This window comes from Zalophus californianus, chromosome 12, assembly GCF_009762305.2.
Source record: "Zalophus californianus isolate mZalCal1 chromosome 12, mZalCal1.pri.v2, whole genome shotgun sequence".
NCBI classification, from domain to species: Eukaryota; Metazoa; Chordata; class Mammalia; order Carnivora; family Otariidae; genus Zalophus; species Zalophus californianus.
The window spans coordinates 2854305-2879809 of record NC_045606.1 but is presented as its reverse complement, the minus strand read 5'-3'; positions in this window follow the sequence as shown (position 1 = coordinate 2879809).

The following is a 25505-nucleotide window of genomic DNA, read 5'->3' as shown; positions in this document are numbered from 1 at the left end:
TTCTTTAGCATAGTAGAGTATGTCTTCACTTTCAGAAATCAATTTTGAGGAGATGGAATGACTTGCAAGTACACATTCACTTATAGCGAGAACAAATTAGCGTGTTCGACAAGCAGTCCCTGACGTCGGGGAGCTGAGCCGGCACTATCATCCAGGGATTTTCAGATGGGACCTCAGCCCTAGTGTTCTCCTGTTGGGCATAAACAATTTTATAGAACATTAGCATCATGCAAGGGCCACTCTGAGAATGTCATAGAAAAGTCGAAGACCCCGTCACCATCTCCTCACACATAGACAAAATCATGGGCACTGTCCACACCATGAAAATGACCAATCAGCCACCATCCTGGCTTTTATGAGAAATGTGCCTGCCACTTCTCTAATTAGAGCTTTAATCTCCACTCGTTCCTTCTAAGGTACGGATGAGATGTACTTTGTCTACCATATTAGACAAAGAATCTTCACCGCTTGGTGGCAGGAACCTTTCCAGAGCAGAATTCTGTTTTCTTTAGCCCTACCAAGAATTACCGAACTTGAGTACAAAGTCTATAAGTTCTTCCTAACAGCCTTTTAAAAGGCCCCATTATTCCCCATGGTGCATGATCTCCCTCCTTGCTGCAAGCCATAAACCCGAATCGTTCAACTGCAGATAGTCCTCGTGGTCTATGGCGAGAGGATAGTGACACATAGAAGGTATCCCTATAACTCTATGCCCACCACCCCAGCTGTGCTTTCTGCTACTCTTGGTTTAAATATAAAGAGAGAGAGAGAGAATTAGACAGGGCTTCTGTACCCCAGCTTAACTCTTACAGTATAAAAATGTGTACAGGATCCCCAGTGTGTAGATTGGATTATCTTTGTTCATATCCTTAAAGAATCAGAAGATGGAAGACTCTGCCACGTTCTACTGCCATGGGAAACAAAGATGGTTTCGCCTGTTGGAAGGATATTCTTCACTTTCCTTCTGTTCTTGGCCAGACTCCCAGACAGAAATGACATAACGACATGCTGACATGCTAGCAGAGGCGAAATGCGGCCACAGGACACCTGTCCCTGCCCGACCCTTGCCCTACTTCTCAGGCAAACACATTGACATCCCAGCAAGACTACTAAGGCCTCAGTTTTCCAGACCTCAACACCACCCAGCAAAAGAAATAAAATTTAAATTAAAAAAAAAAGAGTCATATCCTTTTACTACCCAAATTACAACGTCTCTGACTCTTAGCATAAAGTCTGTCTGTACCCTGGGTCTCCACCTTAAATATTTCTGAGATTATTTTCTAGGTGATGTAGCTCGAATTACAGTCCAGAGTTCATAGTTTGTGAAGGACTTGTTATGCGTCCATGCCTACAGAAATACAAAAATTGAGACAGACCTTGCAAAGATCCGATCCAAAATCAAGGCTAAGGTGGTTGTAATGTGCCCTTGGAACACAAGCAAGATTTCCCCAAAGTCATCTTTAGGAATCACCCTGCAGCCCAATACATGAAAATAACTCCTTCATTTCTGTCTCTTACATCGGCATTGACAGAAATGTCTCTGGTTCAACAGAAATATCCGGATTTTATTTATTCATTAAAAATGGGTTACTCATAGAGGCGCCTGGGTGGCTCAGTGGGTCGAGCATCCGACTCTTGGTTTCAGCTCAGGTCATGATCTCGGGGTTGTGGGACCGGGCCCCGTGTCGGGCTCCACACTGAGCAGGGAGCCTGCTTGAGATTCTGTCTCTCCTTCTGCCTTTGTCCCTCCCCAAATTCGTGTGCTCTCTCTCTCTATCTCAAAAAAAAAAAAAAAATGGGTTGCTCCTAGATACATATAAAATGTCAGATCTGGGTGAATGGGTAAAGAAGATGTGGTATATATACACAATGGAATATTATGCAGCCATCAAAAGGAATGAGATCTCACCATTTGCAAGGACGTGGATGGAACTGGAGGGTCTTATGCTGAGTGAAATAAGTCAATCAGAGAAAGACATGTATCATATGACCTCACTGATATGAGGAATTCTTCATCTCAGGAGACAAACTGAGGGTCGCTGGAGTGGTGGGGGGTGGGAGGGATGGGGTGGCTGGGTGATAGACATTGGGGAGGGTATGTGCTAGGGTGAGCGCTGTGAATTGTGCAAGACTGTTGAATCACGGATCTGTACTTCTGAAACAAATAATGCAATATATGTTAGAAAAAAGAAAAAGAAGAAAAAGATAGCAGGAGGGGAAGAATGAAGGGGAGTAAGTCGGAGGGGGAGACAAACCAGGAGAGACGATGGACTCTGAAAAACAAACTGAGGGTTCTAGAGGGGAGGGCGGTGGGGGGATGGGTTAGCCTGGTGATGGGTATTAAAGAGGGCACGTTCTGCATAGAGCACTGGGTGTTATGCACAATCAATGAATCATGGAACACTGCATCCAAAACTAATGATGTAATGTATGGCGATTAACATAAAAATAAAAAATTTTAAAAAATGCCAGATCTGGGTAAGTCATTATTCAGTCCATTGATTTCCTTTTATGGGAGAATGAGATTCAGGCAGTGCAGTGACCCCACCTGAACGAGACAACAGAGTAGTTCTGGGCTAGTTGGCTAGGACCCTGCTTCTCAGAGTGGGTTCCCCTGACCAGGAGTATTGGTGCCACCTGGAAACTTGTAGAAAGGCAAATTCTTGAGCCTCATTGCCGGCCAGTAAATCAGAACATTTCTTATGCTTATATAGAGAGAGGAAGAGAGAAGTATAGTTGACACACGTTACATTAGTGTCAGGTATACAACATAGTGATTCAGCAACTGTATACGTTACGCGGTGCTCAGCACAAGCGTAGCCCCCATCCGCCACCATCCAATGTTCTTAGGATGCCACTATTTTCCCCATGACCTAGTCACTCAGGAACTGGAAACCTGTACCTCCCACTCCCCTTCACCCATGTTGCCCATCTCCCCACCCTCCCCTCTGGCACCCATCAGTTTGTTCTCTGTACTTATAGGTCTGATTCTGCTTTTTGTTTATTTGTTTTGTTTTTCTTAGATTCCACATATAGCTGAAATCACATGGTATTTGTCTTTCTCTCTCTGATGAATTTCACTTAGCAGAATACCCTCTAGGTCCCTCCATGTTGCCGCAAATGGCAAGCCGCTCATTCTTCCTTAGGGCTGGGTAATGTATATACAAACCACACCTTCTTGACTCATACGTTATGGACAGTTGGGTTGCTTCCCCGTCTTTGGCTATTGTAAACGAGGCTGAGATAAACATCAGGGTGCGTGTATCCCTTTCAATTACTGTTTTTGTGTTTTAGGGTAGATATCCAATAGTGTGATGGCTGGATCATAAGGTAGTTCTATTTCTAATTTTTGAGGACCCTTCATACTGTTTTCCACACTGGCTGCACCAGTTTGCATTCCCAGCAACAGTGCAAGAGGGTTCCTTTTTCTCCACATCCTCAACACTCGTTACAGAAATGAGTTTTTAACTAGCCCTCCCAGGGCTCCGGAGGCTTGCCGGATCTAAAGATCGGGAAACTCTCCAGCACCGGGAGCAAAACCCATTTTTCTTTGAACAGTGAGCACGTGTCACATGATCTGTTCTCAATCCTCATTTATTAAGTAAACTAATGAATTCCACATTCATCACACAAATGTGATAGACTGGCTTTCGTTTTCCCTTTTGTGATACTTCGGCTTCTTTGTTTTCTCTCGAGTTGAAACCTCAATCAAACAAGCATCAGTGGAAAGCTTAATCTATTATGGGCCGGCAGCAGGATTAAAATTTTTTAAAAACGTGGTCTCCGTTTTCGGGAATAAATGCAAAGGCCTAATGTGTTAATACATGGGATGAAGCCCTTGTAATATAGGGCTGCTTGAAGGGCAGAGAAGAGGGTACTCTAATTCCTTTCCAGACAATTTCTTGGAAGAGCAGATGGTTTCCTTGGGACCTGGCAGATCTCTGATGACCGAGATGGGGCAGGGCAGGAGGGAGGGCCTTTCAGAGAGCAGGACCTGAACAGGAAAGGTGCATCAGGGAGGAGAGGTGAGGGCGGGGAGCTGCTCTGGGCACAGAGAATAGTCCTCACAGCAAAAATCTGGGCGTGCTGTCAGGGAGGACACTGTGCAATGAAAATCTATCGAGTGATGGGATATTGGAGCCTGGGGAGTTTGTGTAGCCCAGGGGAGGTTTCCATGGTAGATGTAAAAAGGAGCAAGGTGTTGAAAGCCACATTCGGGAGGATAATTCAAGGGAGTGTGTGGTGGGGAGGCAGAGACTGAAAGCATTGTTCTAGAGATAAGGCAAGACATCCTTGGAAGCTATAAACACGATGCTCAGGCAGGTGTTTGGGGGCTGGTTCCATGGGGTTGGAGAGCCACGGAGCTGGGGCTTAGTCCCAGTGTCTAGAGAACACAGAGTAGTCTGGGAAGCAGCTGGTGAAGTGAGATTTGCTTGCGGTGAATACAAAGAGCCCTACAGAGACCTCAGGGTGAATCCTCACAAGAGCGCTTTGAAGGAAGGATTCGTATGATTCCATTGTACAGATCAGGAAAACTGAGGTTATAAAGTCTAACCCATCTGAGCTCACACAGCGAGAAAGTGGGGGAGCCAAAGCGCCAAACCCAGAGTCAAGATGTAATGCTTTATCCAGGACCCGGGACATCTCAGAAGCATGTTCTTCCCTGCCCAATGGTACAGAGGGAGGGAGTGGAGAAACAGCCGGTTCAGTGTGACCTCTGAGCACTGGAAGCTGATAGAGATGAAGCCAGGATATGACACCAGCAGTGTGGGTGTCATTTAGGTGAGTTGGGGGAGCGGAGCCTAAGAAAGACAGGTTGGTGGGGACTTGCAGATTTCTCGGCTGGAGGAGCTCTGAGTGTGTTAGCGGCTGGGCGGGGAGAAGAAGGGAGATGAGGGACAGAAATTCTGAAACTGCTCGTGACTGGGGCGGGGGTGGGGGACTCCCCTCTTTTACAGGAAGCCGGGCATCTCAAATTCATGATAGAAGGATGGATGAGCTTTTTCTGCCAAGTTCCCTTGGTTAGAGAAGGAAATCCGACGGGAACGTCTGAGTGTGGGCAGGGAGTTCGTATCTACTTCTCCACGCAGGGAAGCCTGATGGGCTCCGGGGCCACGTCCACGCCACAGTGGGCAGGAGCAGGCGACAGGCAGCCCCGGCTCTGGGATCTCGAGGGTCCCCTAGTTAGGTTCCCTTGTGCAGTGGCATCCAGGATGCATCGACCCTTGCCAGGAGGCGGTGTCTACCCCAAAGGCTGTGGGGCTGAAAAGGCTGCCCCACTCTGAGCTGCAGAGAATCAAGCTGAGTCTCAAGTTCTGGGCCTTCCCTGCGCGGTTGCAGGCTCTGGGATCACAGGAGGTGAGGGCCTGAGGCCAGCTCGGGGGCCTCTCCATCCTCAATTCATAACTGCTGGTCAGTCACCAATTTGGGGGAACTTTAGTGAAACTCAACAAGCCCGCCATGATATTTGCTGAAACCAGCTCGCAGTGATTCTAATACAACCTTTGAGAAAATTCAATCTGATGCTGGAGACTTGAAGGCCCTCATTTTGTCAAATTGCTCAACGTTTCTGGAAATCGGCCAGGAGACTGCCCACGTAAGGGGCCGGGCTGCAGCGTGTCCCTTCCAGACCCCTCGCTTCCGCAACCCCCCAGTTTTGTAATCCTCCCTGACGACATTTCTCCCAATTTTGCCCCCATTGATCCAATTTCTTCCTCCCCCAGGATCTCCGCCGCTGATGGGAGAAACACAGCATGCGTTTCCGTGCCTCGAGTTCCACATAAAATCCTTCTGTGCTCCTTAGAATATTGTCTTCCTGCCTCCAGCATCTCTCATGTCACTTTCAATCTCTGTTTTATCCCCGAAATTAAACCCAGTTTCTTTACCCAGACCCAACGGAATTATTGCAGAAACTGGAATTTATTTTATGTTATATTCTATCATATATGATATTATACTATTATATGATATGATATATATTATAGTATAGCATTATATTATTTTAGTATAGTATATTACATTATATTATATAAAATTATATTATATAAAAAATAATAGATTTCCCTTTAATAAATGCCAACTTGAACCAGGTACTTAACCTACCTGAGCCCTGATTATCCAGGCAATCGAGTAGTGGGCAGACATCTACCTGCACAGATGTTGTGAGGATTACCTGAAAACATACAAAGCACAGTCTGGCTCGCGGTGACCGGAGTCCAAACACTGAGCATCGTCTTCCTCTTCTGTTCCCCTACGAGCTCCCCGCACAAGAGGAAAGAGTTCTCTGCCGTCATACGGAGCATACACAGCCAACTCAGAGGGGTTGGAGGGTCTAGAGAACAAAGAAATGACAAGTAAGACTCGGAGTCAAATCCCTGGCACCCCTGCACTAACACACGAGGGTTTGTGCGCATCTCCCACATTCCGAAGTGCGTCTTTGCATTTCCACACCGGATGCAGTTTGTAAAATAGTTGTGCTCACTCAGCGTCTATCGATGAAGGAAGGAAGGAGGATATGGACAAATAAGTAACAGTCAGACAATTTATATGACCTGGGCAGTCACGCATTTTCCCCCAAGAAGCAGTAGACCCCACCCCCACAGCATCTACTCTGCTCCAGAGCGTCTCCCTCCACAGCTGACATCTTCGTGGATGGAGAATTGTCCCTTTGAGCCCTGACTGGGACTCTGAGCACATGACTGCACTCCTAAGATGCCTTGGTCCCTCCTGAGCTGTAACTCTGCCGGGAAGAGCATGCACACTCTGCAGCATCAGTGTCTCCCTAGATAAAATGCGCACCTGTCAGCAGGATTGGAACGAGCCAATAGATGACAGTTATGAAGGCACTTTTCCAGAACCTCAAGGCACTCTTACCCTCAAATGCAATAGCCTTTTGGATTTCTTCATCAGAATACCTACAACGCAGTGTGTTTGAATCTAAACTCATGAACATTTTCTTCAGCCAGGGTCCCCCACAATGATGGGAAGCTGAACCTGTGGGGTCTTCTGTGAAGCTCCCGGTGATGACAGACTCCCTCGCTCTGGCGTTTTGCATCAGGCCAGTCGGCAAAGCCTGTTGATGTCACCTCTTTGAGCCCCAAATGCATACCTTTCCTGATTTTCTTTAAATATCTGTACCACCACGCCCAAGCACAGGGCTTGCCACATTCATAAATGGATGTATTTAAGATCTATTATCTGTTTGTTGGATTATGCCTCCCCTTTGTTTTGAAAAAGAAAAAAAGAGGATTTGAGGCATACAATAGAATAGAATGAAGAGCTGAGAATATTGCATCAAGAGAGAAATATAGAACACAGGTGAGCTGTTACAGACATTGGATGCATACTTATCAGTAAGCTATCATCCTTCCTTGCAAAGAGAATTCTCTTCATGTACCTCTTCCACCAGTTCATGTTCAAAGGAAACAGACTCCCAGCTCTAAGGAAATCAACTCTGACAAATCGAGTCCAGACTTGGTATGCCCTTTCCCTTCTGCTGGTAATTGGATTAGGAAAAGTCACCTGACACAATTTGCCCAGAGACAGGAGGAGAAGTCCGTAGGCAGACTCCTCTTCTTCCCTGTAAAGCGATCACACCTTCACGTGATGGGGACACCTGCCGAAGCCATCCCGCACCCAGGACCAGAAACCAAGAACAAAAGCCAGTATGCAGAGGATGAAGCAAGCGGACAGGAAGCAGAAGTCTTACTGAGCTACCGAATTAACCGGAGCCAGAACCACCGCCGATCTGCACATCTCGGGGGAGGGGACACCTCCCCCTTATTTCTTTAATGTCAGTTAAGCAGGACTCTCCCTGTACCCATATTCCAAGTGTTGCCGAAAGGTCAAATGTAAAAGTATGGATGATACTATGTTGAAAGATTGCTTCATATGAGCCTAAACCCTGGCAAAATAAAAAATATAAATATAATTGTTATGTAATGCCCATGATATCAAAACAAGCCATTGTACAGAACAAAAAGAGCAGGTTCTCATGCTAAACAAAGACCAACAATCAGGAAGAGAAGTTCCTCCCCTCGGCTGTAACAAGGAGGACAAAAGTTAATATGTTTGTGTTTCTTTAAAACCCCAAATGTTCGGGAAAACCACTTCCCCAGGGACCAGTGTGGTGAGAGGAGATCGACTTAGCTATCTGGTGATTTCCACTGGCTCCACAAACGATATCCAGACGCTCAGATTCCAGCAGATGGGACAGGTTGTGTATCTCATCTCGTAGTCCACGAATAAGGCATCTTACAAAGCTGCACTGGGTGACAGATGGAGGGTGGCGAGTCTGGCCGGACCACGTGAATTTTTCATTTACTCTGCGCTATCCTCGCGGTCTGGCACACAATACATGCTCAATATATAAGTTGGATTTTTAGTGATGAGGAGTCCATTAACGTGTGAGACGCTCTTTTGAATAATCGACTCTCGATCATCCTCCAGAGTTCTTCTGCTCAAATGTATGGCCTTTGCTTTGATTCCCTAAACAGGCCAGGAGAAGCCAGGAGAAGCCAGATGAAGAGAGGCTCCCCATAGCTGAGAACCTCCAGAGGACATTTCTGGAACCCATCTTCACTAAACTTTCTCAATTCACTATTCCTAACAGTGTGACATCTGTCTGTCCTACAAGACTATCCACCTCCCACAGGCGGGAGGCACCGGCCAGGTCTCCCCGGGCCTCCCGATCCAGCCCAGTGCTCAGCTCTGATGGCCAATTAACATTTGCTGAGACAATATAACAGGAGAAAACCTGCATTTTTTTAATTTAATTTTTTTAAAGATTTTATTTATTTATTTGAGAGAGAGAGAGAGAGAGAATGAGAGATAGAGAGCACGAGAGGGAAGAGGGTCAGAGGGAGAAGCAGACTCCCCGCCGAGCAGGGAGCCCGATGCGGGACTCGATCCCAGGACTCCAGGATCATGAGCTGAGCCGAAGGCAGTCGCTTAACCAACTGAGCCACCCAGGCGCCCTTAATTTAATTTTTAAAACAGGGATAGATAAGGGCACCTGGGTGGCTCAGTCGGTGAAGCATCTGCCTTTGGCTTGGGTCATGATCCCAGGCTCCCTGCTCAGCGGGGAGTCTGCTTCTCCCTCTGCCTGCCCCTCCCCCTGTTTGGGCTCTCTCTCTCTCTCTCTCTCTCTCTCTCTCTCTCTCTCTCTCTCTGTCAAATAAATAAAATCTTTAAATATAAACAAATAAATACTAAATAAATAAATAAAGACAGGGATCGATAATAAGGCCACTAAACGAGTAAGAGTGGAGGCAATGGTGGAGACAGACTGACAGAAAAGTCTGAACCCAGAAGGTCCCAATTCCTCAGCTTCCCTGGTGCGGCACACGGCGGGGCTCCAGGACCCACAGAGGTTTTAGGTAGGCGCCCTGCGCTCTGATAGATTTCCTCTATCCCAGAAAACAGAAAACAATGCCCATTTGACCCAAAGTCAACACTCAGGAGATCAGTTGTGCTTCCGGTTTGAAGACCTAACTGGAGACAAACGCTCATTCTAGTATCAGCTTTTACCGCCGTGTTTCACGGTGACATCTGTGACCATACCAGCCCCCACCATGGTCCTCACAAGGGCCTGGCACAGGCACTCCGCACCCTGCACCCGTCCCTCCAGCTATGCTGCGAGGCGGTCAGCACGACTGTCATTTCTCAGGTGACAAGCATAGCCTCAGATCCCAGGGGTGACAAAGGGGCATCGAGGATCTCAAGCCAAACGGCTCTGACTCCCCAGCGAGGTTCCTCTGCTCTCATTGCTTTCCTGGTAACATCTCTGGTCCGTCTTCAAGAGGTTTTAAATGCTTCTCTTACAAAATAAACTATCTCCAAGTTCCTGCTTTTCCTGCTATTTCCTGCCCCAACAAATTCTACGACTGTTACATTAGTAGAATTATTTCAGGTTTTGCCAGGGGTAGCTTATCTCCAGTATCTGCCCCTCACGTCCTTGTTGCGCGGTCGGCTCCAAGGCCTCCGGGGAGCCAGCCTGACCCAGAGTCACCGCATCCCCATCAGGGCACACCCACGTCCAGGCTGGACAGCTGCTCAAAAAAGGAACCCAAACCACAAAGGGCAGAACATTCAGTTCCTCCCAGGAGAAAATTGCCACTTGTTTAAGGACGTTAGTCCCCGGGTCAAAAAAAAAAAAAAATTTTTTTTAATGTTTACTTCCCATTTAAAAAAGAAAAAGAAAACTCTTCCAGCTGAAATTCAGAGTCAATGCCCCCAGGGCTTGGGGTGAGTGTGGCCACGTGATGCATTGCGATTGGAAGTTGAGAAAGGCATAATCACTGTAATTAGGTGAACTCTCTCCTACCGATTTTAGCAAAAGCATCGCAGAGAAAACTATAAATTTTCTGTTTAATATATGTAACTGTTCCAGTGAAATCGCCGATGTTCACTGGGGAAAAATTGGTGCACAAACAATGCTCGTTAGATGAATTTAACACTCACCCTAATTGGGCAATCCGGTATTTCATTAATTCCGAAGTAGCGCTAGTTTTTCAACGCGGATAATTAGGATACACAAATATTGCGATCTTTATCATTGCTCTGTAACATTCATGGGCCTCCCACCCCTAGAAATCACTGTGCGTATAGGGAATTAAAGCGATACTCATAATTCCTTAAATTATAATAATAATGAGATAAACATGTAAAGTATCTTATAAAATAAAACAGTTCCACGTACTTTTTCTCACTTAAATGTCACAGCACCCCTGCATGAAATTGATGGGGCTATTACAATGTCACCACTTTATAACAAAGAAACTGAATCGGAATCAGAGCTTAAAAAAACTCAGGTGGATGACCCTAACTTGAACTTCTTTTTTCTTCATTTGTTAATTTTGTATCACATGATTTTTTTTTTTTTTCCTAGTTTGGAAATCTCTTTGTTTTATAATGTGACACAATGTTCAAATTCTCCTAGGCAGAGCAATGCATTCTGACCCTCCTGGAATGGGACAAACAACTTGGTAGGGTTTTCTGCAGTACCTCTGTGCAAACTGTGGTTCAGAACACCCAAAAGGGCTGGCTTCAAGAGGATTGGTAATTCTCTGACTTTCCGAACCTTTTCTTCTTATTGTTTACAATCTGAGTAGTTATTCTGACTTCTGTGTTTGTTGTGAAAAGTAAATGAAGTAATCTAATAAAAGCCCCTGGCCCAGAATGGATGCCTGGCAAGTCTCCCCAACAACTGCATTGCAGCTGCAGGGCAAGGCTCTGTCCCAACAAAATCCGATCACAGGGCAGTGAACCTTTCCTACAAGTAATGTGTTAGTTTCTCATGGTGGCCAAAACACATTTTCACAGACATAATATAAATATATTCTCTTAGTACCGAAAGTCAGAAATGCAAAATATATTTCACTGGACGAAAATGAAGATGTTGGCAGGGCTGAGCTGCTTCTGGGGGGTTCCAGGGGAGAACCACTATCCTTGGCTTTTCCCACTTCTAGATGCCACCTCAGTGCCTTAGCTCATGGCACTTCGTTGCATCTCCAAAGAAAGCAGTGCAACGTCTTCAAATCCCCGTCTCTCTGCCTCCCTCTTTCACTTATAAGAACCTTTGACCCGCCGAGATATTCAAGATGATCTCTCCATCTCAAGATCCTTTTTTTTTTTAAAGATTTTTATTTATTTATTTGACAGAGAGGGAGAGGGACAGCGAGAGAGGGAGCACAAGCAGGGGGAGAGGGAGAGGGAGAAGCAGGCTTCCCGCGGAGCAGGGAGCCTGATGCGGGGCTCGATCCCAGGACCCTGGGATCATGACCTGAGCCGGAGGCAGACGCTTAACGACTGAGCCACCCAGGCACGCCTCCATCTCAAGATTCTTAATCACATCTGCAATGCTCTTTTTGCCATACGAAGAACCATATTCACGGGTTCCAGAGATTAGGACGTGGACATCTTTGGGGATCACTATTCTTTTATAGTAACTAAAAACTAGCACTGAATTTACTGGTACATAACTATCATTTATCATTAGAAAGAAATATCTTGGTAAAGACTGCCAATTGCTTGGATCTGGATTACCATATGTGAGATCAGAGCACAAAACACTGGGGTGAGGACAGACAGGGCTTAGGACTCCCCCATATCTGTGACCTTGTTTGACATTTGCATCATCGTTTGGGGTATAGCAAGAGAAGACCATCATTGGTGTGTTAGTTATTGTGAAGTTTGGAAGGCACGTAAAGCCCCCTCATATGAGGATTTGGGAAGTTCTTCAAGGATGTAAGTAATAGGATTAACCTAGTGGGACAGAATTCAATATACGTTAATGTGAAATCTCATGCTTGGATTCGAAAGAGAAATAAAATATCCACAGGGTGAGAGAAATGCACTTTTGCAGCAGTGGTAGCTAAATACGGCACTCAGACAAACAACACCTCAGGGCGCTCGTTCTCTCTCTCTCTCTCTCTCTCTAACAAGAATCTCCATGTGAGTCAAGATTGGAAACAATTAGCTTTTTTATAACTGAGCATATACCTCTCCTAGTTTTTACAAATTAATTTTCCTTAATTCTCACAGAAACGTTGTGCGTTAAACTTCATTGTCTCCACTTAACAGATAATAAATTTGGGATTCAGAAATGTAAAGTAAGCTGACATGTCAGGTACCTATCAATTACTAAACATGACTTGAACTCAGAGCTTTTGGACTCCAATGCCCTTGACTTTCCAAATACATCTGTTCTGAATACTGACTGCTAAAATATCTACGGCAAATTTGTAACACAGAACCAGAAGTATTCAAGTTATAAATAGGAAAGGATTCCATTACATGACAGAAAGCTACTTTTTGGGAATTCAACAGAAGAGGTTCTAGAGTTTGGGTATCAGGTAGAATTTTCCATGATGATCGGAATTGCTATACCCTTGCTATTCAATACAGCTCCCACTTGAAAAGTATCTAGATGAAAAGTCAGTTTTGAAGATCCCATTCATCTCTTCTATAATGTGGTAAATTCTGGCAGTGGGAGGGTGATGGTTACAGGCAAAAGTATGTGACAAGTCTCCCTTTCACCAAAAGGAAATCCAGTATAAATTGGAGGCTGTTGAAGGATGATTATTCTTTTAAACTGTGACAGCAGAAGATCTCTTCCATCTCTGAGTAAAAAAAAGGAGCAGCAGAAAGAGATGGTGGATCCAGAAAATGTAACTTGTGGGGTGACAGAGAGTTCCTCTTTTGTTGTTGATGGTGGTGATGGTGATGGTGATGGTGGTGGTTCTTAATCTCCCACACTAATCAATCAGGTGAAGTGATTCCCCTGCAGCTTAACTACCAAAGGAAACTAACTCCAAGCCATGACAAATCCCAGGCAATTGGAACTATCTATACAACATTTTGGGCAGATACAAGTTTATCTACCTTACATTTGATTTTTATTACTGTCATTTAGATTAAAAACAGAACTCAGTGTTTCCAGGTTTGGCCAAGACGCAATAAAGGCTCTTCGCCCTTCCTCTCACACTAACTGTAACCAGGAACCCTGGACAGAACACACAAAGTGACTATGGTAAGACTATGAAAGATGGAGAAAAGGACACAGAGGGACTTCGGGATTCAAGGAACAGCTGTCAGGGAGCTTCCTGAGGTTCTCTGATTGTGTGTGTGCTTCCCATTTGTTTATTTGTTTGTTGTCATCCGTATATCCCAGCCTGGGTGCTACAGCAGTCCACAACCCAAACCTGCCAACAAACAGAGAGAATAAAACAGCCCAGGAAAAGCCCATTCTTGCCAGAGTATCAAGAAAAGGGCATCCCTGCAGGATGGAATAATTTTGATGACACCCACCACATTCCAAGAAATGCCCTCCCCCCACTCTACTGACTCAGCAGCTAAAGACAAGTAATTATCCCATCCTGCTCTTAGCAAAGGTAAATGGAGGTGGGCCCCTACTACTCCCCATCTACACTGTAGCCAGAGACACTGTGGGGTGGAATGTTGCATGATATCCCTGCTCTGCATTAGACAAATCCTGCAAAGCATCAGTGTCCTTTTTTTTTTTTTTTTAAGATTTTATTTGACAGAGAGAGACACAGCGAGAGCAGGAACACAAGCAGGGGGAGTGGGAGAGGGAGAAGCAGGCTTCCTGCCGAGCAGGGAGCCCGACGTGGGACTCGATCCCAGGACCCCGGGACCATGACCTGAGCCGAAGGCAGACGCCCAACACCTGAGTCCCCCAGGTGCCCCCATCAGTGTCCTTTTCACACCCAAGTAAAGGGTAAGGGATGACAAAAAAAAAAAAAAAGAGAGGCAATCAGAAAAGGGAATTCCTTAAATTTCTGGATAAAGTCCCCCTTGAACACACCAAGTCAACACACCGAAAGCTTAAAGAACTGAACCACAGTGTAGAACAGAGTCCAGATTTCTTATTTGTCTTTAAAAAGCACATAAGTGGGCATAACAGAATAAACAGTATGGCAGAAAATTAAATTGACAGTCCAACACAGCCTGTGAAAGTGGGCCCAGATGTATGTGCTAAACCCACACGGGTGAAATTCTGGATAAAGAAAAGATTTAAACATGAGCCAGAGTCTGACAACATAACATTCAAAATATCCAGGAAATAATCCCAAATCACTTGGTGTACCAGGAATGACTCCAATTTGAAAAACAAATCTATAGATGCCCACATGAAGATGACACAGGATTATCGGACAAAGACTTTATGGTACATTTTACACAAATGCTCCAACAAGCAATGGTGAACACTCTTGAAGAAAATTAAGATTTAAGAAAGCAATAGAAAGTCAAACAAGAAGAGCCAGGGGGTCTGGGTGGCTCAGTTAGGTAATGTCCAACTCTTAGTTTTGGCTCAGGTCATGATCTCAGGGTTGGGAGATCAAGCCCCACATCAGACTCTGCACTGGGTGTGGCGTTGGGTGGAAGATTCTGTCCCTCCATCCACCTCACCGATGCATGTCCTCTCTCCCTTTCTCTAAAATAAATAAATAAATAAATAAATAAAATATTTTTCTCAAAAAAGAAATTAAGACAAGAAGAGCCAGTCAGAAATGTTAGGAATAGAAAATTGCATGACATAAAGTAAAAATTTGCTAGATTGGCACAATACATAAATGGAGGTGACAGAAGAGAGAATGACAATAGGTCAGTAAAATAACCCAACCTAAACAACAAAGAAATAAGTTGGAAAATAGACTGCACCTCAAGGGCCTGTGGGACAATCACACAATGATCTAGAAACAAGCATGTCATTGGCATCCTGTAAGGAAGAAAATGAGGGCAACACTGAAAAACATATTCACAGATGTAATGGCTAAAAACTTCCCAAATTTGGCAAAAGACATAGAAACCTAAAAATTCAAGAAGTTGAGTGAACCTTAAATAGGATAAACCTAAAGAAATCCATGCTCAGATACACTGTAATCAAATTTCAAAAAATGAAAGATAAAGAAAACATCTCAAATCTCAACCTAAGCATGACACCTTATATAAAATTAAGTAAACTGAGAATGAATCATAAATCTATGCATAAAGTGTAAAACTATAAAAATCTTGGAAGAGTGGCCCCTGTGTGGCTCAGTCAGTTGAGCATCTGACGTGGTTCCAGCTCAGGTCATGATCTCAGGGTCATGAGTTCCAGCTCAGCACAGAGTCTGCTTGAGATTCAATCTCCCATATGGAGGTTCCTCAAAAAGTTGAAAATAGAGTTACCATATGATCCAGCAATTGCACTACTGGGTATTTACCTCAAAGATACAAATGTAGGGATCCGAAGGGGTACATGCACCCCAATGTTTATAGCAGCAATGTTCACAATAGCCAAACTGTGGAAAGAGCCAAGATGTCCATCGACAGATGAATGGATAAAGAAGAAGTGGTATATATATATATATATATATATATATATATATATATATATATACACACACACACACACAACAGAATATTATGCAGCCATCAAAAGGAATGAGATCTTGCCATTTGCAACGACGTGGATGGAACTGGAGGGGGTTATGCTGAGTGAAATAAGTCAATCAGAGAAAGACATGTATCATAGGACCTCACTGATATGAGGAATTCTTAATCTCAGGAGACAAACTGAGGGTCGCTGGAGTGGTGGGGGGTGGGAGGGATGGGGTGGCTGGGTGATAGACATTGGGGAGGGTATGTGCTACGGTGAGCGCTGTGAATTGTGCAAGACTGTTGAATCACGGATCTGTACTTCTGAAACAAATAATGCAATATATGTTAAGAAAAAAAAAAAGAAGATAGCAGGAGAAGAAGAATGAAGGGGGGGAATCGGAGGGGGAGACGAGCCATGAGAGAGGATGGACTCTGAAAAAGAAACTGAGGGTTCTAGAAGGGAGGGGGGTGGGGGAATGGGTTAGCCTGGTGATGGGTATTAAAGAGGGCACGTTCTGCGTGGAGCACTGGGTGTTATACACAAACAATGAATCATGGAACACTACATCAAAAACTAATGATGTAATGTATGGTGACTAACATAACAATAAAAAAATTTAAAGAGATTCTCTCTCTCCCTCTGCCCCTCCCCTGCCACTTGCACACACACACATGCATGTGCTCTCTCTCTAAAAATACATAAGGAAATCTTTTTAAAAAAATAAAATTAAAATTAAAATCTTGCAAGCAAACAGAGGAACAAATCTTTATGACTTAAGTTTAGAGGAAGAGTTCTTAGACTTGACACCAAATCACCATACACAATAGAAAAAGAAGTGATAAATTAGACTTTATTAAAACTAAAATGTTCTCTCTGTGAAAGATATTGCTAAAAGAATGAAAAAAAGGCACAAACTAGAAGAAAATATTTATGAAACAGATCAAAATATGCATGTCTAGAACATATAAATAAATATACATAGAGAAAGAATATAAAATGTTCTGTGAACTCAACCGTAATAAAACAAATAATCCAGTTAGAAACTGGACAAAAACCAAGAAGGAGAAAAGAAAGAAAGGAAAGAAAGAAAGAGAAAGAAAGAAGAAAGAAAGAAAGAAAGAAAGAAAGAAGAGAAAGAAAGAAAGAAAGAAAGAAGAAAGAAAGAAAGAAAGAAAGAAAGAAAGAAAGAAAGAAAGAAAGAAGAAAGAAAGAAAGAAAGAAAGAGGAAGGAAGAAAATAAAGAGGGAGGGAGGGAGGGAGGAAGGAAGGAAGGAAGGAAGGAAGGAAGGAAGGAAGGAAGGAAGGATGGAAGGAAGGAAGGAAGGAAGGAAAGAAGCGATGAAAATCTTGAACAGACAACTCACCTAAAAGGACATATGGATAGGAAGCTAAATGAAAGGCTGCTCACCATCATCAGCTATTAGAGAAATGCAAACCCAAACCACCATGAGATACCTCTATCAGAATGCCTATCAGAATGGCTAAGATTAAAACATTCTGATGTTGTCAAGTATCATCAAGGACATGGAGAAACTGGGTCTTTCATAAAATGCTGGTGGGAACGTAAAATTGCACAACCACTCTGCAGAACGCTTTGGCAGTGTCATCAAAGTCAAGCCTACACTTACCATAAAAATCTTGAACCATAGCCAACCAGGGTATTGGCCCTGAAGAACACTTATGTTTACAGAAAAACTGGTATGTGAATATTTACTGTAGTTTTATTTGTAATAGCCCAAACTGTAAACAACCCAAATGTCCTCCAATAGGTGAAGTGTGTTATTCATGCTGCACATCATCCGATGGAATAAATTGTGAAACAAAATTCAGCTTAATAAATTTGAAGATCTAATTTGCTTCATCAAGCAATTCACCAACAAGGCAGATTGTGATCTAGCAAGCAAAGAGATGCTCTGAGGAGTTAAACAAAGTGGAAAGCTTTTATAGAAAAAGAAATGGGACTTGTTATTAGCAAAGGAAAAATGGAAGTTCATTGGAGTAAAGTAAGAGCTGAGGGTGATGACCTGTTCTCATCAGCCGAGCTGCAGAATTTCCATTGGCTGGGCTCATTTTGGGAGCCAGAGGAGATTCTTCCTGCCAGAGTAAGAGAGTAGCGACGCCTCCCTTTTGGAGAAGCGAGGTACCTCTCTCTCTTCCTGTTTAGGATACTTGAGGAAGAGTGGTAGGGTGTGAGAGCCTTCCTTGCTGGGCTCCCGACTCCAATTTTAACTGGGGTATCGTTTATCAACGTTCACATTACCCCCTTTTGATTCAGAGGTTTCTCTGAAAGCATCGCTGATCAGGAGTGAGGTTTTCTGAATTCGGGAGCCTCTGTGCCTTGGTGCCAGGAAGGACTTTCCTGGGTGTCATGTCCCATGTCAGAAGGAAAGTGCATGAACCAGAAACAACTGGGGGCCACAGATGAGTAACAAGGAAGAGGAAATGGCAGGACATTCAAGCATTTCTTATCCAAAGTCTGTATTTTTCTCAAAGTCGTAAGCATGGAGGTCATCTCGAAGTGCTGAGCTAGAATCACCTCATGAGGCAGGTCCTCTCTAGGGACCATCGCACTTACTCATGTAAGCCAGGGGTTTAGTCAGATTTTTAATAAATGTGAAGAGACTCCCCTAGCCTGACATAAAGAGTTACCCTACATGCCTTGCAAAGACAGGTGCTGCTGGAGAAGCTTCCTAGGGAGCAGGGACACATCTGACGTAGATAACCATGGGAAGGTGGGGGAGAAGAGAGGGCATTCGCCTCCCAGGCAAATGTGAGAGCAAAGGGAAGAAAGAAGGGAGTGTTTCACGTTCAGTTGAAGTATGAAGTCTTGAGCTGTGTCTTGGGTAGAAGCAGTCTACCTCGACATCAGCTACTTCTCTTCCACGTCAGTTGGATTTGGAGGTCTCCAGAGCCTGCCCAGAACTAGGTGTCAGGTGGAGCCTTCTTTAGCTGTGCCATGTGTATCCAAGGCTTAATACCTTTTAGTTTTGCAACAATGTCAGTGTCAGGAGCATTTGGAAGGTCCCTTTCAATGGGGATCAGAGATTGTCTTCCTCCGATGATATTCTCAAGACACCCAGCCACCAGGATCCAGACTGTGAACAACACGATCCTTTGAAATGGGATCTGGGGCAGCTTCTTTAAGCCTGTTGATGATAGGCTTGAGCATAAGACATTAAGGACTTAAAGCAGCTGGTCATACTGGCATGAGACAAAGGATCAGCAGAAGGTTGCATACCAAGAGACATCAGTCTGCTGGTGAATTTCTCATCTGGAGTGATTTTATGTTTCCCACAGGGACTACTGCAAACAGTCAGCAAAACCAAAGGCAATAACTTAAGCCCGGAAAGTCCAGGCGCTTTGGCAAGCTTAGAAATTATAAGTTTGAGGATCCTGTTAGTTCTCTCGACCTTGCCTGATGACTGAGGGTGACAGGGACAGGAATAATTCCAGGGAGTTTGCAAGGCCTTCATTAAGGCTTGTATGATTTGCCCAGTGAATTGGGGGCCCCGATCGCTGGAAAGTGTGGAAGGTAGACCCCAAGCAGAGAACACGTTCTCCGACAATTTCTTTACCATCTTCAGGGCATCTGCCTTGTGACAGGGGAAGTCTTCAACCCATCCAGAACACACACCTACAATAGCAAGAACATATCGATAACCCATGATAAGTGGTAATTAAATGAAGTCCAGCTGCAGGTCCTCAAAGTGTCCAGAAAAAGGAGGTCTGAGGGCTCTGAACACAAAAACAGTTTCTCCAGAATTATGGACCTGACAAGTCAGACATTGCTAGTAGACTGTTTTTGCAATCTTGTAAAAGTCTCTCCACCAATGTCTATTCGTCATTTGAGACATCTTAGTTGCACCATGGTGGGTGAAGGAATGTAAAAAACAAAAAGTCGGGTCTGCTAGAGAGCCAGGAAGAACCAAGCAGCCATCTTGGGTTTCCCAGAGTTCGATTATTCACCTAATTTACAGCCATTGTTTTCCCCCCTTAATTTCTCTGGTTTGGCAGCAGACTGTTGCCATATTCCAAGGACATCAGGATGGCAAAAGTCTGGCCATGAGGGGCCAGAAGTGAATGGACTTCATCCACAGCTGCCATAACTTTATAGATTCTGTCACTGCTGCCTTTGCGTGAAGGTCAGCAGGGGTGGTTCCCTGATGCTCATGTTGCTTTTTTAGTGTGAGCCTCAATTTTGATGGCAGAGACTTCAGAAGGTAAGGGAATAGCAGTAAGAAGATTGTTTACTTTAGTTCATTTTTGATTGGGGTCAGAGAGGATGCAAGAAAACCCCTTGTTTCCATAACCCCCAAATCATGGATGATCCCAAAGGCATGCTGGCTGTCAGATGAATGTTAATAATTTGTCCTGATAACTGGCATGTCCTGGAGGGGCCTGAAGCTCCTCTTGTTGGGCTGATCTAGCTTGTGGAGATTTCCCTTTTCAAGTAGTTCATATTGGGTATAATAACAGCCTTACCAGCTTGGACATTCCCCTTTGCATTTTTACAGTAGGACCCATCGACAAACAGAATTAGAACAGGATTAGTCAAAGGGGCATCTCGCACATCAGGACACGGTGTCATGAAATGGGGCATTATTACCTCACTGTCTTGGGGCTCACCTTCCTCAGGTGGCGGTAGTAACATAGCAGGATTGAGAACATTGCAATGTTTAAGATGCAGATTCGGTGGGGAAAGCAGAAGGATCTCCTAGGAGGCTAGTCTGCTTCCAGAGAAATGTTGAATTAATTCAGAGTTAAGGCTTCAGACAGCTTAAAGTTTGTGAATAAATGTCATTTCCTAATGACAAATCTCAAGTCCGTTGAGGCTTCCACCAACTCTGCAGCTGTTGCCACAGCTTTAGGGCAGTTGGGGTAGGCGTGAGCCACAGAGCCAGGCTGTACGCAGGAACAGGCAATAGGCTGATGCCCACCGCCGTGTTCCTGACTGAGCGAGTGCTCCCTGGGCTCTGGTATCTCTTCCATGCACAGACAAGGTGAAAGGGGTTGAATAGTTAGATGGCCCTGAAGCAGGTGGCTCTTGTAGTGCTTGTTTTATTCATGTTTGTCTTCCTGAAGAAAGCGTTTGGGAACTGAAATTTCAGAAAGTTCATAGAGGAAAATTAGGAACCCATAGTCTACCATATCTAGCCAGGCCTAGGAATCCATGAGGCTATTGCTTAGCTGTGGGCCCAAGGAATTCTTGGAATAGCCTATTTCTTTCTGGAGATAGCTGGATTCCTTCAGTGCTTAGACTATGACCCAGCTACTGAACAACATCTGAAGAGAACTATAATTTTCCCTTAGAGACTTCATGTTCTTCTTTAACAAACTATCTCAGCAAGTAAACAGAATATTTTATGGATGCCTCCAGAGTAAGTAATCACAGCAAGAGGTTATCTACACACTACAGAGGGTTGATTTCCCAGGGAACTGGAGGTGCTTCCCTCTTGGTGGAGCATTTGGGAAAAATAAGAAGGAGTATCAGTGAACTCCTGAGGCATGACGATCTGGTACGCTGTTGATTGTTCCAAGTCTAACAAACAGAGATTGGCTGTTGGGGTCCACAGGGATGCTGGAGACAGCTGAACACAGGTTCCCAACAGTGACCGTGGGTACGGAGGAACTCATGACAGGCGGGGGTCCAGGTTGGGAACAACTGGGAAATGGAGAACAACTGTCCTGTTAGTGGCTCTCAATCCTGGACAAAGCACCACCCAGACCTGCAAGATTGGCCTGGTCCAGAGGCCGGTACGGGCAGCGGTTAGCCCCTGGTCTGATGAGACCTTCCACGGTGGGCATCAGGGCTGCTGTGGCCTCGGGTTTAATGCATATTTGAGGTGACATAGGGTGACACTTCCTTCTGTCCACTCGAATTTTTATAGGCTCTGCACTTCTTCTTTAAAGGTCAGTGCTGGAGGGAGCCCACAGATTGTCAGGCACCGCAATTAAATTAGGGGATTTTTGTTGAACTTCTTCTTCCTGTTCCATGTCTAAAGCAGATTGTGAGGAACACAAAAGACCAGGTTCAGGAAACTCTATGGTGAGGTCTCCCCTGGAAGCAAAACAGATTAGCTCTTTTCATTTAGAAAGTTGCTCTCTGCCAAACAGATTGACTAGGGCTATATCACACAGAAAAAAGGGATGCTTTTCAGTAAAGAATCCCAGAGTTATCATACTGGTTGGGATAAAAATTATCTGTGGACTTCATTTGATGCACCTAGGATGGAAACCTTCCACTCTGAGAGATGTATTGTTCTATGAGGGTGCAGTTTCAAGTAGAAAGCGTAGCTCTGGTATCAACTACAGTGGGGCAAGGCTTTCCATCAATATTAATTTTAGTTTCTCCTCGGTTGTTTAGGGGAATTACTGGTAATAATTTGGCAGAGAACCCCCTGGAGCCCGTCCAGCCATGAGAGCGACCCACATGGGTCCTGGGAGGTAGACACAAGGACACTCAAGGACGAAGAATCCGCATAGGACCTTTGAGGGCAACCTCTTTTCCAGTGTCCCAGTTGAGTAGAGCTGTGACATTGATCTTTGGGCCAGCATTTCTTTGAAGATGGACCCCTTGCGGTGTGCGGTGCAGAAGGCCTGGATGTTATTTTGGGTTTCTGGCCTAGAGCTGTGGGAGCTATAAAGCTATCAGCCTAGCGGACTTGTGTTTGCAGTCTTGCTCCAAGATCCTTTTAAAATGCTCAGCTGTGGTCACAGATTCAATCAGGCTGTGGCCTCCCATCCTATTTTCTGCCTTTTGTCCCATCCACTAATCTCAGGAGCTAATCCATTTACAAAGAGGGCAACCGGAGCAGGCTGGGTGACCTTATTTATTATGTGTAACCTGAACACCATGAAAAGAGAGCTTGCAAACGGGCTCTAAAGTCTGCCACAGGTTCATCTTTCTTTTGTTGGTATGTTCGAATAATAGACCAGTCAGTATGCGGAAGCATCAAGGAATGGCTGGTAAAAGGTCAGTTGCATCTTTTAAGCCCTTCCAGGTAGAGATCTTGAGGATTATTTTGGGGTTTTTGCCATTTTGCTTTCTACACAGGCTTCCCCACATTCTACGGACTTGTGTCCAAGCTGATAAAGAGCTGGCAGCCCAGGGTCAGAGGCCCTGACAATGACCCTGAATTCTTCAAAAACACTTCTGGGGCTCCTTCCTTGGTTTAGGAAATTCTCTATAACTATTTTTAGACCAGAGGGCGAAGGACACCTGAGGGCCTCTCATCCCTCCTATTGTCTTTTGTTGTAGGTACATTTTGTGCCTTTAATTTTTCATTAGCATTTGTAACGAGTCTTTTAAGGAAGCTATTTTGGAATTTCGAAGGCTTCTGTAAGCTTCTGCATGCCAATTAGAGTAGGCATCCCCTTCCGTCTGTCCAATTTGGGATCCCTTGCTCTCTAGCATATTTCTTAAATGAGCCATCTTGTCTAATTGGGATGTTCCCCATAATGGTCATTGCAATTCTGGGTTATTTTTAGGAAAACCTTGCCATCTTGTTAAATATCGGCAGCTTCGGGGACTAGAGGTGTTAAATGTAAAATAAGCAGGTGTGGCAGGAGGAGGCACATTCAACTGCTGGACATAAAGGACCCCATTTCTTCTAGGAGGACTTTGGGTTTCCTGGAGCCACCCTAATAATCTGGGGGTGGGGAAAGGACTGAACCCACAAAGCCCAAGGAATGGGGACTACAGACAGATTCCAAACACACTGACCCTAAACTGTCAGCAGTTCTGAGGGTAGAGCCCAGGGTCAGAGCTAAGAGCTGGGGTTCCATACCCCGGGAATCATGATCCGAAAGGTGAGGGGCTCAGCTCCATTGCCTCTGAGCAGAATGCCCCACCAGCTCAAGCCGCAGCACCTGCTTGGTAAAGGAAAGCCAGCTAGATCGGGAGCTCACACTCAAAACAGAGCAGAGTCCAATCCCAAGGAATTCAGCTGTGGCCCTCAGACATGGCGAGAGAGTCAGCTCCGAGTTTTGGCAGGAACCAAGCCTGCGTTTCTCATCATTCCCGCATGCCCACAGAAGTTCACTTTGATCCCACTGCTGCCACCGATCTGTTAAAAACCAAAATTCAGCTGAAAATACAAAATTCAGGTTTCAGAAGATCTAGGTGGCTTTATCAAATGGTTCTTGATTCAAGCATCATCTCATCCGCAAGCAGAGAGATACTTTGAGGAGTTAAGGTCACAGGAGGGTGGGGCGAGGAAGTCATTAGCAAAGGAAACAAGAAAGATTCTTGGAGGAAAGTCAAGAGTTCAGGGCTTCTCATTGGCTGAGCTGAGGTGCTTCCCATTGGCTGGCCTTGTTGCTAAGCAACAAGGAAGTCTTCCCTCCTCCTGCCCAGGTGGGAGATGCAAGGTGCCTCTCTTCCTGTTTGGGATAATCCATGAGGAGTGGGAGGTGAGGCTTTTCCCACAGGCCTTCCCAACTCCAATTTTAGTTGGGGTGCCCTTTATAATATTTACAAAATAAAATGAAAAACAATGAGCCGTTTGTACACACGCAAAATTGAATGGATATGAAGGACACTGTGGGTATACAATTCTCAAAATGACAAAATTATAGTCATGGCAAACTGGTAGTGGTCGCCAGGGTTTGGAGGTAAGCGGACGATGGCCGAGCTGCTTTTACACTCCCACTAACATTAATGGTGGGCGGCATAGGGGATATTTTTAGGGGTGATGGACCTGTTCTGTGGCCTGATTGTGTTAATAGTTAACACGTATCAATACATGTGGTTAAATTCATGGAACTATATACCAAATTGGAGGAAAATAATGGAATTTAAAAGCTGCAGAAATCTACATAAGATCTACAGTTAGTTAACAATACTGTTATAATGTCAATGTCCTGGTTTTAATTATTGTACTGCAGTAAAATATTAACATTAGGGGGAGCTAATTTCCTGCGCACTGTACTATGTTGGACATTTTTTCGTTGAGTCTAAAAGTACTTCAAAATACAAGGAAAAACTTTTAATTGTAGTAGCTGTTTGATGTTTAGGAAAAATCTTGATATAACAATTGAAGAAGTGAGAAATGCCTCGTAGCAATAAAAACATTCAAATAAGATTTGGGAAAAATATTTCTACTCAGTTATTATCACCTGGCATCTATGGAAATAACTGTAATCAAAACAAACCATCACCCGTGAATTTATCTCTGTGTAACCTATTCTGGGGTGGAGACAGTATTCAGTATAAACTGATTATTTTTTCAAGCATTTTGTCATGAAAGTCTTCAAACATAAAAAAAAAATTGAGACAGTCAGACAATGAACACTCAGACACCCAGCACCTAGATTCTATAATTAGTAATTGCACGGTTTTGCTTTAATATGATAACTACCCATCCATTCACCCCCTCATCTAATATTTTAACTCATTTTAAGCATATGTCAACGTAACTCACTCATTAGTATACTTTGCCCCTGAAAACTTCAACATGCACATCACTAGCTAGACTTCAGTGTTTGTTTATTAGTTATGAAATGTCTCTGAGGTAAATTTAGAAACAGTGGCATGCAAAAACTGAAGTATATTATCAGCGAGTTTTGACGAAATGTACTTACCACAGAGCTCCTATCTCAGTCAGAGTGAAGAATATCG